At 39.4% G+C, this 16426-nt stretch overlaps 1 protein-coding gene across 4 annotated transcripts in view; it reads left to right on the top strand.

Moving 5' to 3' along the window:
* Nucleotides 1-277: 277 nt before the first annotated feature.
* CNTN1 (contactin 1) overlaps nt 278-16426 on the top strand; it is a 405010-nt gene continuing 388861 nt past the window's right edge. For 2 of the 4 annotated variants that reach the window (XM_027542589.1, XM_027542591.1), the window contains exon 1: nt 298-445. The gene's annotated coding sequence lies outside the window, so the exon portion shown is untranslated. Of the gene's footprint in view, nt 446-16426 lie in introns of all 4 variants that reach the window. The other 2 variants (XM_027542588.1, XM_027542590.1) reach the window with 2 other exon arrangements.

A 16426-nucleotide genomic window follows, 5' to 3' on the forward strand; every position in this document is an offset into this window, starting at 1 on the left:
AAAGTACTGGGTGTCTGGTTCTGCCTGGTCCCTCCCTCCCTCTTGGGGTCTCAGATGACAAGTCAACAAACCAGTTTCCCCCTCTTAGGGGTCACGGATCCAGTGGCTGCAGGGTTTGGTTCCAGGGACTGCAGAGACCCTTGCGGTTGGGTCTAGCAGCAGCTACCCTGTTCCGCAGCAAGCCCTGGTCCTGGGATGAGTGACATCCCGTTTGCCCAATCAGACACGCGGCTTTCTCTCTAGTGCCCGCCCCACTTTCCTTGCCGCTCCAATAACCGCTCTAAAAGGCCCGGCTTCTGCTGTCAAGTAGCTGGGGTGGGCTCGGCCGAGGCGAGTAGGGGCGCCGGGTGGGGAGATGCGCTCCCAGGTGTTTGCGGCGGAAGTGGGAAACCTGTAGGTTATGGTCCAGCTGTGCCACGCCGAGGCGAGCAGAAGCAGGGAACAGGTAGGAGGCAGGACTTTCCCTTCTTTGCAGACAGAATAAAGAATGCGTATTTTCCTGCGGCTGTTGCCTCCCTTCCCCTTCCCCCAGCCCCGCCCCGCCCTCGTCACCCCCAGATCTCCTGCGGTCTCCGCAGCTCTCGTTGAGAAGGACGGCAGGAAGGGCTGGGTGAAGGGAGTGTCGGTGAAGGGGTGCGGGCTCCGGGAGCCCGGGGTGACGGGCAGGGCAGGCGGTAGTGCCTTGGGAAAGGGGACAGAGCCCCCGTCTCCTCTGGTCAACTTTCCTCTCAGAGGCTGCGGCCGACACCGCGGGCGATGAGCCCAAGAGGTGCCAAGTCGCCCGGGGCGGGGGAGGGTCTGGGGGAGCAGACATGTCAGCAGCCGGTAACCCAGGTCTTCCTAAACTGAGATGAGCGTCTGCTCCTCCCCACGCCTGTCCGCACCCGCTCGATTCCTCTCTCCTACCTTGTCTCTAGACTAGCACAACCCTGAAAAACTGGGAATGGTTGCGCTGCGAGGAAAGGGGACTTGTTTTCTCCCTGGCCCTTGGGGAGTGGGGGGTTGGGGAAAAAACCTGCAACTCGAGGGGCATTTTCCAATTAATTACATCTTCATTGAGAAGACATCAGTCCTTCTCCCCTATTTGCTGCAGACTTGAGGAGGGGAGAGGCAGGGAAGGCTTGGCCTCTTCTCTCCTAGCGTGGCGTTGTCTATCCTAGTTTTTAAAAGATGGGTTTATCCTGGGGGATTCCCAGAGAGTTAAGTAATTGTGCCAGGATGGCTCCCAGGGGCTGCAAGGCAGCCTCCCTGGCTGACCACATCTGGGTAGTAGGTGTTGGCCCAGTGCCGGTTCCTGCTAGAGTCAGATTGCTGGAATCAGTAAGCAGAAGAATTGCAGAGAAATTGGACGCTGCATCACTACCAGGGTCTGATGACACCCTGCTTTGAAAATTACTCAAACATTCGGGTGATGGGAAGAAGGAAGATGGGAGGAGCTGTAACCTCTTCCTATTTATTCATGCCCCATCCAGCATGGGCATTTGTACATATACTTGTGTGTGCATATCTCCAAGGTGGAGCTATATATAGCTCCTGCACACCCAGCCCTGTTTGCCGGCTGCTGAGCAGGCTGGCTTGGCCTTCTGAAGCAATCTGGAAACACTGAGTGGGAGGGGAAAGAGGGAATCAAATTCTCCATTGGGGGAAAAGCCAGAGAAGATGCACTCAGACTGAGGAAACCTTGCATAAAATAATATTTTTGTGTTGCCCATGAAGATCAATATTTCCAAATATTATTTTGAATACATTCTTGGAGTGCTGTTTGATCTTCATCCATTTCCCTGCATTTTCAGCTTCACAGTGTAGCTTATCAGCATGAAATGTAGCATACATATCAAATAAATATGAATCATATCTGGGATGCTTGTGTCTGTATCTTGATTGTTTAATGGTAAATTTATTTGGTAAGTTGCAGTTGACAGTATTTGGAATCTGGGGGAATTGACCCACACATTTTATAGGATATGAAACTCAGGGACCTTTAGAACCTCAGAAGGTAATTTTGATATATTTTTTGTACAAATTTTACTTATAGATTTGATATTTAAACTTTTGCTGTTGTTTTATATCAAATCTGTTTGCACTACATGGACTTTCTTTGCATTTATTTCTCCATTGACGGGAATTATTTAATTTTGGTGATAACCTTTCCATTTTCTTAGATGAGTAAACTAAGATTTTGAGGACAGAAATAATTTGTTTAAAATCTTTCCCAAATCCACTATTTCAACCCTAACATTCGAAAACCTACTGTGAATTAATTGCATAGCAGTTTGCCATCAAATAGAATACTTCAGTGTCCCATGGTTTATTGGTCCTGGTAACAAAACTTGATCAATATTGTTATCACTAACAGTATAGGCCAAGGTTGGATGGGAGGGCATACTGGCGGGAGAATGGATATGTGTAGCTGAGTCCCTTTGCTGTCCCACCTGAAACTATCACAGCATTGTTAATCAGCTACATGGCAATATAAAATAAAAAGTTAAAGAAAAACAAGATAGGCCAAGGTTATTCAGTTATTCAGACACTAAGTATCATTTGATTGGTTTAATTATTTATTATTTGTATGTCTGATTTGTCTTCTAATTAGTATGTACTTTGTAGAAAAAGACCATATATACATAATTTGTGTATACATCAAGATGAACACAGTTCAAAGGAGGCTCAAAGATTCTTACTGAGGAAATATCATCATAAGGAATTGTTTGGATGAATGCAGCAGTGGTTTGGGGTAATCTATTAATTGATAGAAGGCTCTGTGATGGGAACTAATTTTGGAAACTTCTTTGACTCCATTATTCTCTCCATGGGGAGGAATGAATGACATGAGACGTTTCTATATTCTTCCACAGAATGATTCTATTTTCCAGTAGAGGTTATGAAGACGTACATATTATTCTATGGATTCTCTGATATCTTCTTCCCCTTGAGACAAAGTTGAAAAATAGATAATCCATATTTCTCCACGCAAAACATGCCATCCCACATGCATTATTAAAAAAGAGATCAACAAGGTCCATCCATTTCTAATGATAAATTGGCCATGGTCTGTGTCATATCTAGAACTTATCCTCTTTAAGTCATCAGTAAGTCCTTCCTCAAGGCCAGTCTTCAATTTTTTTTTAGTGGTGCATTCATTTTATTCTCTTTTAATCTGACATTTCTGCCATATTGTCCATCTCCTCCTTGAAATTGAGACAGTAGCTACTAGAAGAAGAAATACTGTTTATAGTAATGATAATGTATTTAGAGAAAACAAATTTTTTTTTTCACTTTTCCGCCATCAATAATCTTCATCCTTAAACTGGCTTTTAGCAAAGGATACTGCAGTTTTCTAGGCTTTTCTGATTTGTGATCATTTTTTTTTTCTTTTGTCTACTTCCAGATGCCCACCATCTATTCAGTTTAATTTATTTCATTTCTATTCTAAATCTAATTTGTATTTTTCTGTTTTCCTTAATACCAGTTTCATCTGTCATTGCATGACTCCATTAGTGCAGTTATCAAATATCCCTGTGTATAAGTTTCTCTGCTTAAATCTGAGATGCCAAATATTATTATTGATATAATGTATTTTTAATGTTCCTTATTGATTCAACTCTGCTTTGAATTTTTCACTGTGCTTTTAATTTGTATCTTGAAGAGCACTGGCTTTGGAGCAAGAATACATGGGTTCAAATCCTTAGAACAGGAAATACCAGTTGTATGAACTTGGAAATATAGCAGATGGAGGATGGGGCATTATTTCACTATGGTTGTCTAAATGACTTGCTGTATAAAATTGTATTTGAAAGAATATTCATCTAGTATTAAATTTAAATGTTAAATTATAGCTTTTTAGAGTTATAAGGAAATACAGGATCATTCAAGAAAAATTGGAAATCAAGATAGTATCATCATGCACAGAGATCTACTATCAACCTTATAGTTTTATTTTTATGAATATGCATACATATTTTAAATTTACAGATCTGAATTTACAGTGAATATGCATTTTGGCATTCAGCTTTTTTCTAGCATAACAACACACCATAAATATTCATTTATTTCATTTAATATTCTTACTAAGCATGTTCTTTTATGGCTGCCGTTTTTTTTTTTGTAACAAAGCCTTTAGATAGTTTCGTTTTTCACACTTGCGGAAATGAACGTAGATACTCATTAGTCTTTACCTTTCAGATCATTTCTTTACTATAACTTCTTAGATGTTATTGGATCAAATGTATAAATATTTCCAGACTGTAAATGCTACTTCCAAAATTGCTCTTACAAAAAAAAAACAAAAAACAAAAAAAAAACATGCACAAATTGATACTCAGTTTAAACTGATTGGCTGTAATCTCATAACACTTGGTATTATGGTTAAAACAACTGTGACTATTTTGTAGTCAAAATTATATATCTAATCATTCTTTGAGTTGTGTCTCTATGATTCTGAATGAGTTTGACATATTTTCACTTCTCAAACCTTTATCTTCTCTTTGTATTTTTTTATTTGTGGATTTTACTTGACTATTTCTCTGTTGAGGTATTCATAGTTTCTTCATATAATAACAAATCTGATATAAACTGAAAATTTTCCTCACCCTGTTATTTTCCCCTTTCTTTTTTTATGTTGAACATACAGAAATTTATAACCTTACTGTAATTTAATCTATAAATCTATTTGCAGTGATATTTTTCATTGCTTTAAGGCCCATAAAACTTTCTGCTACCTGCAAAGAATTGAATATAACAACATGCATTGAGAGTGCTTTTGCTGAAATTTTTCCTTCTTTGAAGTGGGATTTGGCTTATGTATATCATGTATCTCTGTGTGAAATGCCTCTCTTGGGGATGTGTAAAATACGCTCACAGTCTGTTGAGATCCCATTATTATTTATGTGGCTTTCCCATGAAGTGAATAGTACCTTAATTCTTTCTGAGCTACCGTTGTCCATTTCAAAAGTGCCACAGGGCAGAATGTACTATGGAAGATATTAATGACCAGGTTACTCAGCCAGAGAAGGGCACATTGTTTGCACAATTATCTGAATGACTCAGACACTAAATCTGCTTTTGCCAGGATTATCCAGATGGTCCTTAATTCACTGGATAATTGCTCACCCCTGTACTTGATTTGATGATGTAGACTTGACTCTGTCATTGCTTTTCCTACATTGTTTGGTTTGTTGCTATTCTCTAAGTGCTTAGGGTTTGTCACATTCATTTCTTTTCCTCAGAGGCATTTTCTAAGGTCCTTGAAAGCACACATTTTAGAATATTCAGAGCTTTGCTTGAGACCTAGCTCAGCCACTTACAAACTGTGTGATTCAGGGCAAGTTACTTAATTTCTTTAAACCTTTGTTTCCTATGTAGGAAATGAGGATATTCTGAGGATGTTCAGAGTTCAGAGCCCCTACTTCAGTCCCACTGTCCTGTAGTCTTCTCAAGCACATTCTCTGCACTATCAGTTCTCTTTCTGAAACCAATCTCAACAGGTACCTCCTCTGCTGAAGAATTTTTGGTAGAGTTTTTTCTCTCTCTTTCTTAAATAACAAACTGCCTGAAGTTCTTTAAGTCTTTTTCTTAATTAAGGACCTAATGTCATTTTTAAGTGGTCCTTGTTTACTTCGATAAATTCATTTCCTCATCATTCCAGTTTCTTCCATCTCCAATATTCCACAGTGCCAATCATACTAAACTTTTAGTATTTCATCTTATTTATATATTCTTCCTCTATTTTCCCAAACTCCACTTCCTCTCCATATTCTATTTCCTGCCAGACATTTTCTGTCTCCTTGTCTGCCATGTAGTTGTTTGCCTCACCTCTTTAAGGCTCAGGTCAGCTGCCACCATCTTAAGGAAGACTTTCCAAAATTTCCAGGCTAAGTTTTAACTCTTATTCAGTGCATTCATAATAACCTGTGGGTATCCTAACCATAGAACTTACAATACTGTATTATAACTGACTATTTACTTGCTTGTTACCCCTATTGTAAACCCTTGAGGACAGGGCCAATGCCTTATTCCTCTTTGGGCCCAGTGAAGACACTGATGTATATTTCTGAATAAATGAATTTAAAGAAGGTTAAGACTAAGTACCTTTTTAAGATGTCAGAAGATTACAGATTTATATTTCTACCTTGGAAATAAGAAATAAAACTAGAAGCTATGTCAATCTTCTTAATTTTTCAATGATTGCTGGGTTTGTTGATTTATACAGCAAGACAGATAAAGAATCTTTTAATAAGTAATTTGTCAAGATAGGGCTTCCCTGATGGCTCAGTTGGTAAAGAATCCACCTGCAATGCAGGAGACCCTGATTTGATGCCTGGGTTGGGAAGATCTACTGGAGAAGGGATAGGTTACCCACTCTAGTATTCTTGGGCTTCCCTTGTGGCTCAGCTGATAAAGAATCCACCTAAAATGCAGGAGACTTGGGTTCAATCCCTGGATTGGGAAGATCCTCTGAAGAGGGAAAGGCTACCGATTCCAGTATTCTGGCCTAGAGAATTTCATCAACTGTATAGTCCATGGGAGGGAGAAGGCAATGGCACCCCACTCCAGTACTGTTGCCCAGAAAATCCCATGGATGGAGGAGCCTGGTGGGCTGCAGTCCATGGGGTCACTAAGAGTCAGACACGACTGAGTGACTTTACTTTCACTTTCCACTTTCATGCATTTGAGAAGGAAATGGCAACCCACTCCAGTGTTCTTGCATGGAGAATCCCATGGACGGAGAAGCCTGGTAGGCTGCAGTCCATGGGGTCCCACAGAGTCAGACACGACTGAAGCGACTTGGCAGCTGCAGCAGCATAGTCCATGGGGTCACAGAGAGTTGGACATGACACAGCAACTCTCACTCAATTGTTTGTCAAGATAAGGCATGCTTAGGACATTGAGTAACACAAATGCTAAATCAGTAGGTAATTCTTAATTCTCCATTTTAGAAGAAGGAATAAATGTATAGTTACATGGATAATGTAGATATATAAGTTTAGCTGTGATGAACTAAATACTGGTAAATTGAATTCTCTTTCTCTTCACTTAATAAAAAACCTTTGATTGGTATGGACTCTGGGAGTTTGTAAAGCATCAGTTCATTTCAGTTCAGTTCAGTTGCTCAGTCATGTCCGACTCTTTATGACCCCATGGGCTGCAGCACGCCAGGCTTCCCTGTCCATCACCAACTCCTGGAGCTTATTCAAACTCATGTCCATTAGGTTGGTGATGCCATCCAACCATCTCATCCTCTGTCATCCCCTTCCCCTCCTGCTTTCAATCTTTCCCAACATCAGGGTCTTTTCTAGTGAGTCAGTTTTTCTCATCAGGTGGCCATAGTGTTGGAGTTTCAGCTTCAGCATCAGTCCTTCCAATGAATATTCAGAACTGATTTCTTTAGGATACACTGTTTGAATCTCCTTGCAGTCCAAGGGACTCTCAAGAGTCTTCTCCAACACCACAGTTCAAAGGCATCAATTCTTTGGCACTCAACTTTCTTTATGGTCAAACTCTCACAATCCATACATGACTACTGAAAAAAACCATACCTTTGACTAGATAGAACTTTGTTGGCAAAGTAACGTCTCTGCTTTTTAATATCCTGTCCAGATTGATCATAGCTTTCGTTCCAAGGAGCAAGCATCTTTTAATTTTATGGCTGCAGCCACCATCTGGAGTGATTTTGGAGCCCCCCAAAATAAAGTCTTTCACTGTTTCCATTGTTTCTCCCTCTATTTGCCATGAAGTGACAGGACCGGATGCCATGATCTTCGTTTTCTGAATGTTGAGTTTTAAGCCAACTTTTTCACTCTCCTCTTTCACTTTCATCAAGAGACTCTTTAGTTCTTCTACACATTCTGCCGAGGGTGGTGTCATTTGCATATCTGAGGTTATTGATATTTCTCCTGGCAATCTTGATTCCAGCTTGGGCTTCATCCAGTCCAACATTTCACATGATGTATTCTGCATATAAGTTAAATAAACAGAGTGACAATATACAGCCTGGACATACCCCTTTTCCTATTTGGAACCAGTCTGTTGTTCCATGTCCAGTTCTAACTGTTGCTTCTTGACCTGCATACAGATTTCTCAAGAGGCAGGTCTGGTGGTCTGGTATTCCTATCTCTTGAAGAATTTTCCACAGTTTGTTGTGATGCACACAGTCAATAGTCAAAGTCTTTGGTGTAGTCAGTGGAGCAGAAATAGACGTTTTCCTGTAACTCTCTTGCTTTTTCAATGATCCAACAGATGTTGGCAATTTGATCTCTGGTTCCTCTCTGCCTTTTCTAAATTCAGCTTGAACATCTGGAAGTTCATGGTTCATGTACTGCTGAAGCCTGGCTTGGAGAATTTTGAGCATTACTTTGCTAGTGTGTGAGATGAGTGCAATTGTGCGGTAGTTTGAACATTCTTTGGCATTGCCTTTCTTTAGGATTGGAATGAAAACTGACCTTTTCCAGTCCTGTGGCCACTGCTGAGTTTTCCAAATTTGCTGGCATATTGAGTGCAGCATTTTCACAGCATCATCTTTCAGGATTTGAAAGAACTCAACTAGAATTCCATCACCTCTACTAGCTTTGTTCATAGAAATGTTTCCTAAGGCCCACTTGACTTTGCATTCCAGGATGTCTGGCTCTGTGTGAGTGATCACACCATCGTGGTTATCTGGGTCATGAAGATATTTTTTGGTGCTAGAAAATTAACTCACTTTTTTCCCCCCAAAATTATTTGGTATGATGATGAAACTAAGACATCTACTTTTAATAAAACATTGCATTGCTTTCATTAAAAAAAAAAAAAAAAAAACTTTTGTTGGAATAACAGAAATATAGCAAATCACACAGAAAAGAGTCATGATATCAAGATTCAGTTCTGAATAAAGAACTTTGTCAATACCCAAAACCGCCTCTTCCAGCAATCATTACCACCTTGTTCTTTCACAAAAGTAATCACTAATTCTAACTTCAAGACCATAGAATTGTTCTGCCTGTTTTTGAAATTTGTATAGACAGAATCATACCATATGTGACTTTTTTTGTATCAGATTTCTTTTGCTCAGTCTTTTTGTTGAGATATATCCATGTTTTGAATGTAATAATAATTCATTTTTGTTGTTCTGTAAAATTCCATTGTACTCCAACACAGACCTATCTCTTCTACCTGTTAGATGTCTAGGTTGTTTTCAGTTTTGTGTAATAGTTTTCTTATAATCATACATCCTTTTATATGCCTTTTGTAGTGCATGTATGTATATGCATTTTTTGCTAAGATATACCTAAGATTAGTTTCCTGTGATTGTGGTTTTCATTCTGTCTGCCTTCTGATGGAGAAGGGCAAGAGGCTTATGGAAGCTTCCTGATGGGAGAAACTGACTGAGGGGGAAATTAGGTCTTGTTCTGATGGGCGGGGGGGCCATGTTCAGTAAATCTTTAATGCAATTTTCTTTTGATGGATGGAGCTGTGTTACCTCCCTGTTATTTACCTGGGGCCAAACTTTGCTGGAGGTAATGAAGATAATGGCGACCTCCTTTAAAAGGTCCCATGCATGCAATGCTACACTCAGTGCCCCCAACCCACATCAGATCATCACCAACCCACACCTCTGCGAGAGACTCCTGGACACTTACGGGCAAGTCTGGGTCAGTCTTTTGTGGGGTCGCTATTCCTTTCTACTGAGTCCTGGTGCATATGAGGTTCTGTTTGTGCCCTCCAAGAGACTATTTCCCAGTCCTGTATAAGTTCTGGTGGCTCTATGGTGGGGTTAATGGCGACCTCCTCTGAGAAGGCGTATGCTATATCCAAGTCTGCTGCACCCAGAGCCGTTGGCCCTGCAGCAGTCCACTGCTGACCCATACCTCCACAGGGAATGCTCAAACACAGTTCTGTCTCAGTCTTTGTGGGGTCTCTGGGTCCTGGTGTGCACAAGGTTTGTTTGAGCCCTCTGACCGTTTCTAGCGGGTATGGGGTTTGATTCTAAACGTGATTTCACCCCTTCTACTGTCTTTCTGGGGCTTCTCCTTTGTTCTTGGATGTGGGGTATCTCCTCACAGTTGCTTGAGTGCGACGCAACCGCTGCTTCAGCACCTACCATCTTGCTGGGGCTTCTCTGCCCTTGGACATGGGGTATCTCCCCAAAGCCGCTTCTGTACCATATCGCTGCCGCACAGCCTGTACTTCAACAGATTTTTTTCCCCTAAGCTTCCCTTCTTTGTCTATCAGTTTTATGCACCAATGGGGTGGCAGTCAGAAAGACCCAGCAAAGAAAACTCTAAAAAACCCAAGATGGATGGGTCATGGTGGAGAGTTCTGAAAAAACGTGGTGAACTGGAGAAGGGAAAGGCAAACCATTTCAATATTCTTGCCTTGAGAACCCAATGAACAGTATGAAAAGGCAAAAAAGATAGGACACTGAAAGATGAACTCACCAGGTTGGTAGGTGCCCAATATGCTACTGGAAATCACTGGAGAAATAACTTCAGAAAGAATAAAGAAATGGAGCCAGCGAAAAAACAACACCCAATTGTGGATGTGCCTGGTGATGGAAGTAAAGTCCGATGCTGTAAAGAGCAATATTGCATAGGAAACTGGAATGCTAGGTCGATGAATCAAGGCAAATTGGAAGTGGTCAAACGGGATGGCAAGAGTGAACATTGACATTTTAGGATTCAGTGAACTAAAATACACTGGAATGGGTGAATTTAACTCAGATGACCATTATATATACTACTGTCATCAAGAATCCCTTAGAAGAAATGGAGTAGCCGTCATAGTCAACAAGAGTCCAAAATGCAGTACTTCGATGCAGTCTCAAAAACAACAGCATGATCTCTGTTCGTTTCCAAGGCAAACCATTCAATATCAGAGCAATCCAAGTCTGTGCCCCAACCAGTAATGCTGAAGAAGTTGCAGTTGAATGGTTCTATGAAGAGCTACAAGACTTTCTAGAACTAACACCCCCAAAAGATGTCCTTTTCATTAATAGGGGACTGGAATGCAAAAGTAGGATGTCAAGAGATACCTGGAGTAACAGGCAAATTTGGCCTTGGAGTACGAAATGAAGCAAGTCAATGGCTAATAGAGTTTTGCCAAGAGAATACACTGATCATAGCAAACACCCTCTTCCAACAACACAAGAGAAGGCTTTACATGTGACCATCACCAGATGGTCAATACCAAAATCACATTGATTATATTCTTTGCAACCAAAAATGGAGAAGTTCTACACAGTCAGCAAAAACAAGACAGGGAGTTGACTGTGGCACAGACCACGACTCCTTATTGCCAAATTCAGACTTAAATTGAAGAAAGTAGGGAAAATCATCAGACCATTCAGGTATGACCTAAATCAAATCCCTTATGATTATACAGTGGAAGGGATTAGATCTGATAGACAGACTGCCTGCAGAACTATGGACAGAGGTTTACGACATTGTCAAGAGGCAGAGATCAAGACCATCCCCAAGGAAAATAAATGCAAAAAAGGCAAAATGATTGTCTGAGGAGGCCTTACAAATAGCTGTGAATAGAAGAGATTTGAAAGACAAAGGAGAAAAGGAAAGATATACCCATTTGAATGCAGAGTTCCAAAGAATAGCAGGAGAGATAAGAAAGCCTTCCTCAGTGATCCATGTAAAGAAATTGAGGAAAACAATAGAGTGGGAAAGACTAGAGAGCTCTTCAAGAAAATCAGAGATACCAAGGGAATATTTCATGCAAAGATGGGCCCAATAAAGGACAAAAATGTTATAGACCTAACAGAAGCAGAAGATATTGAGAGGTGGCAAGAATACACGGAAGAACTATACAAAAAGATCTTCATGACCCAGATAATCATGATGGTTATGATGATGATGGTGATCATCAACCTAGAGCCAGACATCCTGGAATGTGAAGTCAAGTGGGCCTTAAGAAGCATCACTATGAACAAAGCAGGTGGAGGTGATGGAATTCCAGTTGAGCTCTTTCAAATCCTAAAAGATGATGCTGTGAAAGTGCTGCACTCAATATGCCAGCAACCTCAGCAGTGGCCACAGGACTGGAAAAGGTCAGTTTTCATTCCAATCCCAAAGAAAGGCAATGTCAAAGAATGCTCAAACCACCGCACAATTGCATTTATCTCACATGCTAGCAAAGTAATTCTCAAAGTTCTCCAAGCCAAGGTTCAACAGTATGTGAACTTTGAACTTCCAGATGTTCAAGCTGGATTTAGAATATGCAGAGGAACCAGAGATCAAATTACCAACATCTGTTGGTTAATTGAAAAACCAAGAGAGTTCCAGGAAAACGTCTACTTCTACTTTATTGATTATACCAAAGCCTTTGACTCTGTGGATCACAACAAACTGCAGAAATTCTTCAAAAGATGGGAATAGCAGACCACCTTTACCTGCCTATTGAGAAATCTGTATGCAGGTCAAGAAGCAACAGTTAGAACTGGACATGAAACAACAGACTGGTTACTAATTGGGAAAGGAGTACATCAAGGCTGTATATTGTCACCATGCTTATTTAACTTATATGCAGAGTACATCATGCAAAATTTTGGACTGGATGAAGCCCAAGCTGGAATCAAGATTGCTGGGAGAAATATCAATAACCTCAGATATGCAGATGGCACCACCCTTAAGGCAGAAAGCAAAGAAGAACTAAAGAGCCTCTTGATGAAAGTGAAAGAGGAGAGTGAAAAGGTTGGCTTAAAGCTCAACATTCAGAAAACTAAGACCATGGTATCTGGTCCCATCACTTCATGGGAAATTGATGGGGAAACAGTGGAAATGGTGTCAGAATTTATTTTGGGGGGCTCCAAGATCACTGCAGATGGTTAGTGCAGCCATGAAATGAAAAGCCTTGCTCCTTGGAAGAAAAGTTATGACCACCATAGACAGCATATTAAAAAGTAGAGACAATACTTTGCCCACAAATGTTCATCTAGTTAAAGCATTTATGCAGTAGTCATATATGGATGTGAGCACCGAAAAATTGATGCTTTTGAACTGTGGTGTTGGAGAAGACTCTTGAGAGTCCCTTGCACTGCAAGGAGATCCAGCCAGTCCATCCTAGAGGAAATCAGTCCTGAATATTCATTGGAAGGACTGACGCTGAAGCTGAAACTCCAATACTTTGGCTACCTGATGAGAAGAACTGACTCTCTAGAAAAGACCCTGATACTGGGAAAGATTGAAGGCAGTAGGCGAAGGGGATGACAGAGGATGAGATGGCTGGATAACATCACCGAGTCAATGGACATGAGTTTGAGTAAACTGTGGGAGTTGGCGATGGACAGGAATGCCTGGTGTACTGCAGTCCATAGGGTCACAAAGAGTTGGACATGACTCAGTGACTGAACTGAACCTAAGGTTAAGTTGCTGAATCAATGACTAATGATTAGTAGAAATTCCTAGATTTTCCCAAGGGGTTGAGCCAACTTCCAGTTCAACCTTTGGTGTGTGAGATTCCAAGTTACTCATTAGCTTTACCTTCAGTTGGTTTTAATAGTCTTTTTAACTTAAACTATTATAGTAGGTGGGAAAGTGTGGAGATGGATGTTTCATTATGGTTTTAATTTTCATTTTTCATTAATATGTTATTAAAGGCCTATATATATTTATATATATAGGCTGTTTGAATATGGTGTTTTGGTTTTATTGGTTTTTAGTCACTAAGTCATGTCTGACTCTTTTAGACCCTATGGGCTGTAATCCTGTCAGACTTCTCTGTCTATGGGGTTTCCCAGGAAAGAATACTGGAATAGGTTGCTATTTTCTTTTCCAGGGACCTTCCTTACTGAGTGATCGAACCTTTGTCTCCTGCATTGTCAGGCAGACTCTCTGCCACTGAGACACCTGGGAAGGCAATGATGCTTTAGAGTACCATTCAAAGATTTTGTCCACTTTACTGTTATCTGTCTTTTGTTTATTGATTAATAAGTGGTTCCTTATATTAATATATTTTGAATTTGAGTGCTTAGAAAATATTTGCAAATCTTTTCCCTGGTGGCTTAGATGGCAAAGAGTCTGAGAGACTCTTTTGGGAATAATTCATTTGAGAATAATGAGTTTATTTTTCTCTTATCCATTCTTTGTAACTTATTAAACATCTTAACTTATTATGCTGACTAAGAGCTCTAGGACAGTGGTGAGTAGAAATGATGTTAATTGACTCATTCTTTATCTCATAAGAAAATTTCTCAAAAGTTCATCTTTAAGTATCAGATTTTTTTTGTAGATAACTTTTTTCAGGCTAAGGTGATGTCAAATTTACATTGGTTGGACTCATGAGATGAGATATATTACCTTTTTTTATTCTGGTAAGAGTTTGTGAATGATACATTTTAATTTTCTGTAGAATCAACTATTGAAGACATTTGGCACTAGAAAATTTTCTCTGGCAATATTTTAAACTAAAAGTTCAGTTACTTTATATATTATGAAAAATTCAGTTACTTTATGTCTATTCATATTTTCTATGTATTATTTAATATTTTTTGTAAGTTGGACTTGTCTAGGAGTTTGCCCACCTAAATTGTCAAATGTATTGGACATTGTTCTTAAAAATAATCTCATACTATATTTTTAATATGTATATGATTTTTAATGATGATTCTCTTTTCATTCTTTTAAATCCACTGACAGAGCTGACTATTCTTAATATTTTGTATATATTTTAAAAGATTTCAAAATGCATCATATTATGTATAGTGCTCTATCACTTTTTTTCTCTTGGCCAATTTTTATTTTCACACATTGTAGTGCTAACACATCTTTTTTTCATATTTGCATGCTGTCCCTCTGCGTGGAACACAGTTTATTTATGTCGCCCTTATTGGATCTTTGCTTTATTTGTAATTATTTTTTATAGAATGCCAAAAGAATACCATTCTACATGTACTTTTGTACATTCCTTAGAATACTTCGCTAATACATTTCTAGAGTGAAATTCCTAGCAAAAAGTTACATCTTTTGTAGAGTATCAGTATTTCCAAATTGTTCTTCAAAGACATTATAGCAATTTATAATCTTAGTAACATGAATAAGAATGTTCTCTGTTGCATATCCTCCCTTATGGGCTTCCCTCAAGTGGCTCGGAAGGTAAAGAATCCTCCTGCAATGCAGAAGACCCGGGTTGATCCCTGGGTTGGAAAAATCCCTTGGAGAAGTGGGATGGCTACCCACACCAGTATTCTTGCCTGGAGAATTCCATGATCAGAGGAAACTGGTGGGCCACAGTTAGTCCATGGTGTAGCAAAGAGTCGAATGTGACTGAGTGACTAACATTTTTGCTTTTCTTCCTCCCTTGTACTGAGTATTATCAGTCTTTCAAATACTTTTAGAAGATGTTTTTGTTTCTAAATGAAACCACTATTAAAAAAATAATATAAATTATTTGCAACTATGCACCAATGACATCATAAAATATAAATTTGATATTTCCCTATAGATTTTTTACTTTATATGTAAAATATTTTTGGCTATTATTGGGATTGTAAAATATTTCAATTAAATTTGGCACTAAGTTGTTTTGATAAAATTTAAGTGCTAAAAAACTCTCTCACTTTCATTGTTTGTTACAGCTTTTCAATATAATATATAGCATGTCTGCTTGTGCAGGAAAGAATATAGTACTAGATGTTCAACAACATAGTTTTAAAAAATTGAGATATATTTATTACAGAAAATTCATCTTTTTAAAAAATAAATTTTATTGGCGTATAGTTGATTTACAATGTTGTATTAGTTTCTGCTGTACTGCAAAGTGTATCAGTTATGCATGTACATATATTCAGTCTTTTTTAGATCCCTTTTCCTTATAGGTCATTATTGAGTCTTAAGTAGACTTTCCTCTGCTAACAGTAGAGGGAACTGTTTCAGTTATCTATTTTGTATATGAGTGAGTGAGTGAGTGAAGTCGCTCAGTCGTGTCCGACTCTTTGTGACCCCAAGGACTGTAGCCTACCAGGGATCTCCATCCATGGGATTCTCCAGGCAAGAGTACTGGAGTGGGTTGCCATTTCCTTCTCCAGGGGATCTTCCCAACCCAGGGATTGAACCCAGGTCTCCCACATTGGAGGCAGATGCTTTAACCTCTGAGCCACCAGGGAATATATAGTAGTATGTATACATCAATCTCAGTCTCTCAATTTATCCCTCCACTGTTTCCCCCAACTTGTAACCACAAGTTTGTTTTCTACATCTGTGACTCTAATACTGTTTTGTAATTTCATTTGGTTATTTTTTTAGATTCCACATATAAGCAATATCATATGATAAAATTCACCTTTTAAAAGTATACAATCTTTTTTGTTGTTTTTATTGTACTCATTATCTGTGCAACCATCACATTTACTGAATTCTAGAACAATTTCATCACTCCCAAATACAACTCTTAATTGTTCCTCCCATTTCCTAACCACTTAGTTAGGAAATAGTCTGTCTCTATGACT

Source organism: Bos indicus x Bos taurus, chromosome 5 (assembly GCF_003369695.1).
Source record: "Bos indicus x Bos taurus breed Angus x Brahman F1 hybrid chromosome 5, Bos_hybrid_MaternalHap_v2.0, whole genome shotgun sequence".
In the NCBI taxonomy this organism is placed as follows: Eukaryota; Metazoa; Chordata; class Mammalia; order Artiodactyla; family Bovidae; genus Bos; species Bos indicus x Bos taurus.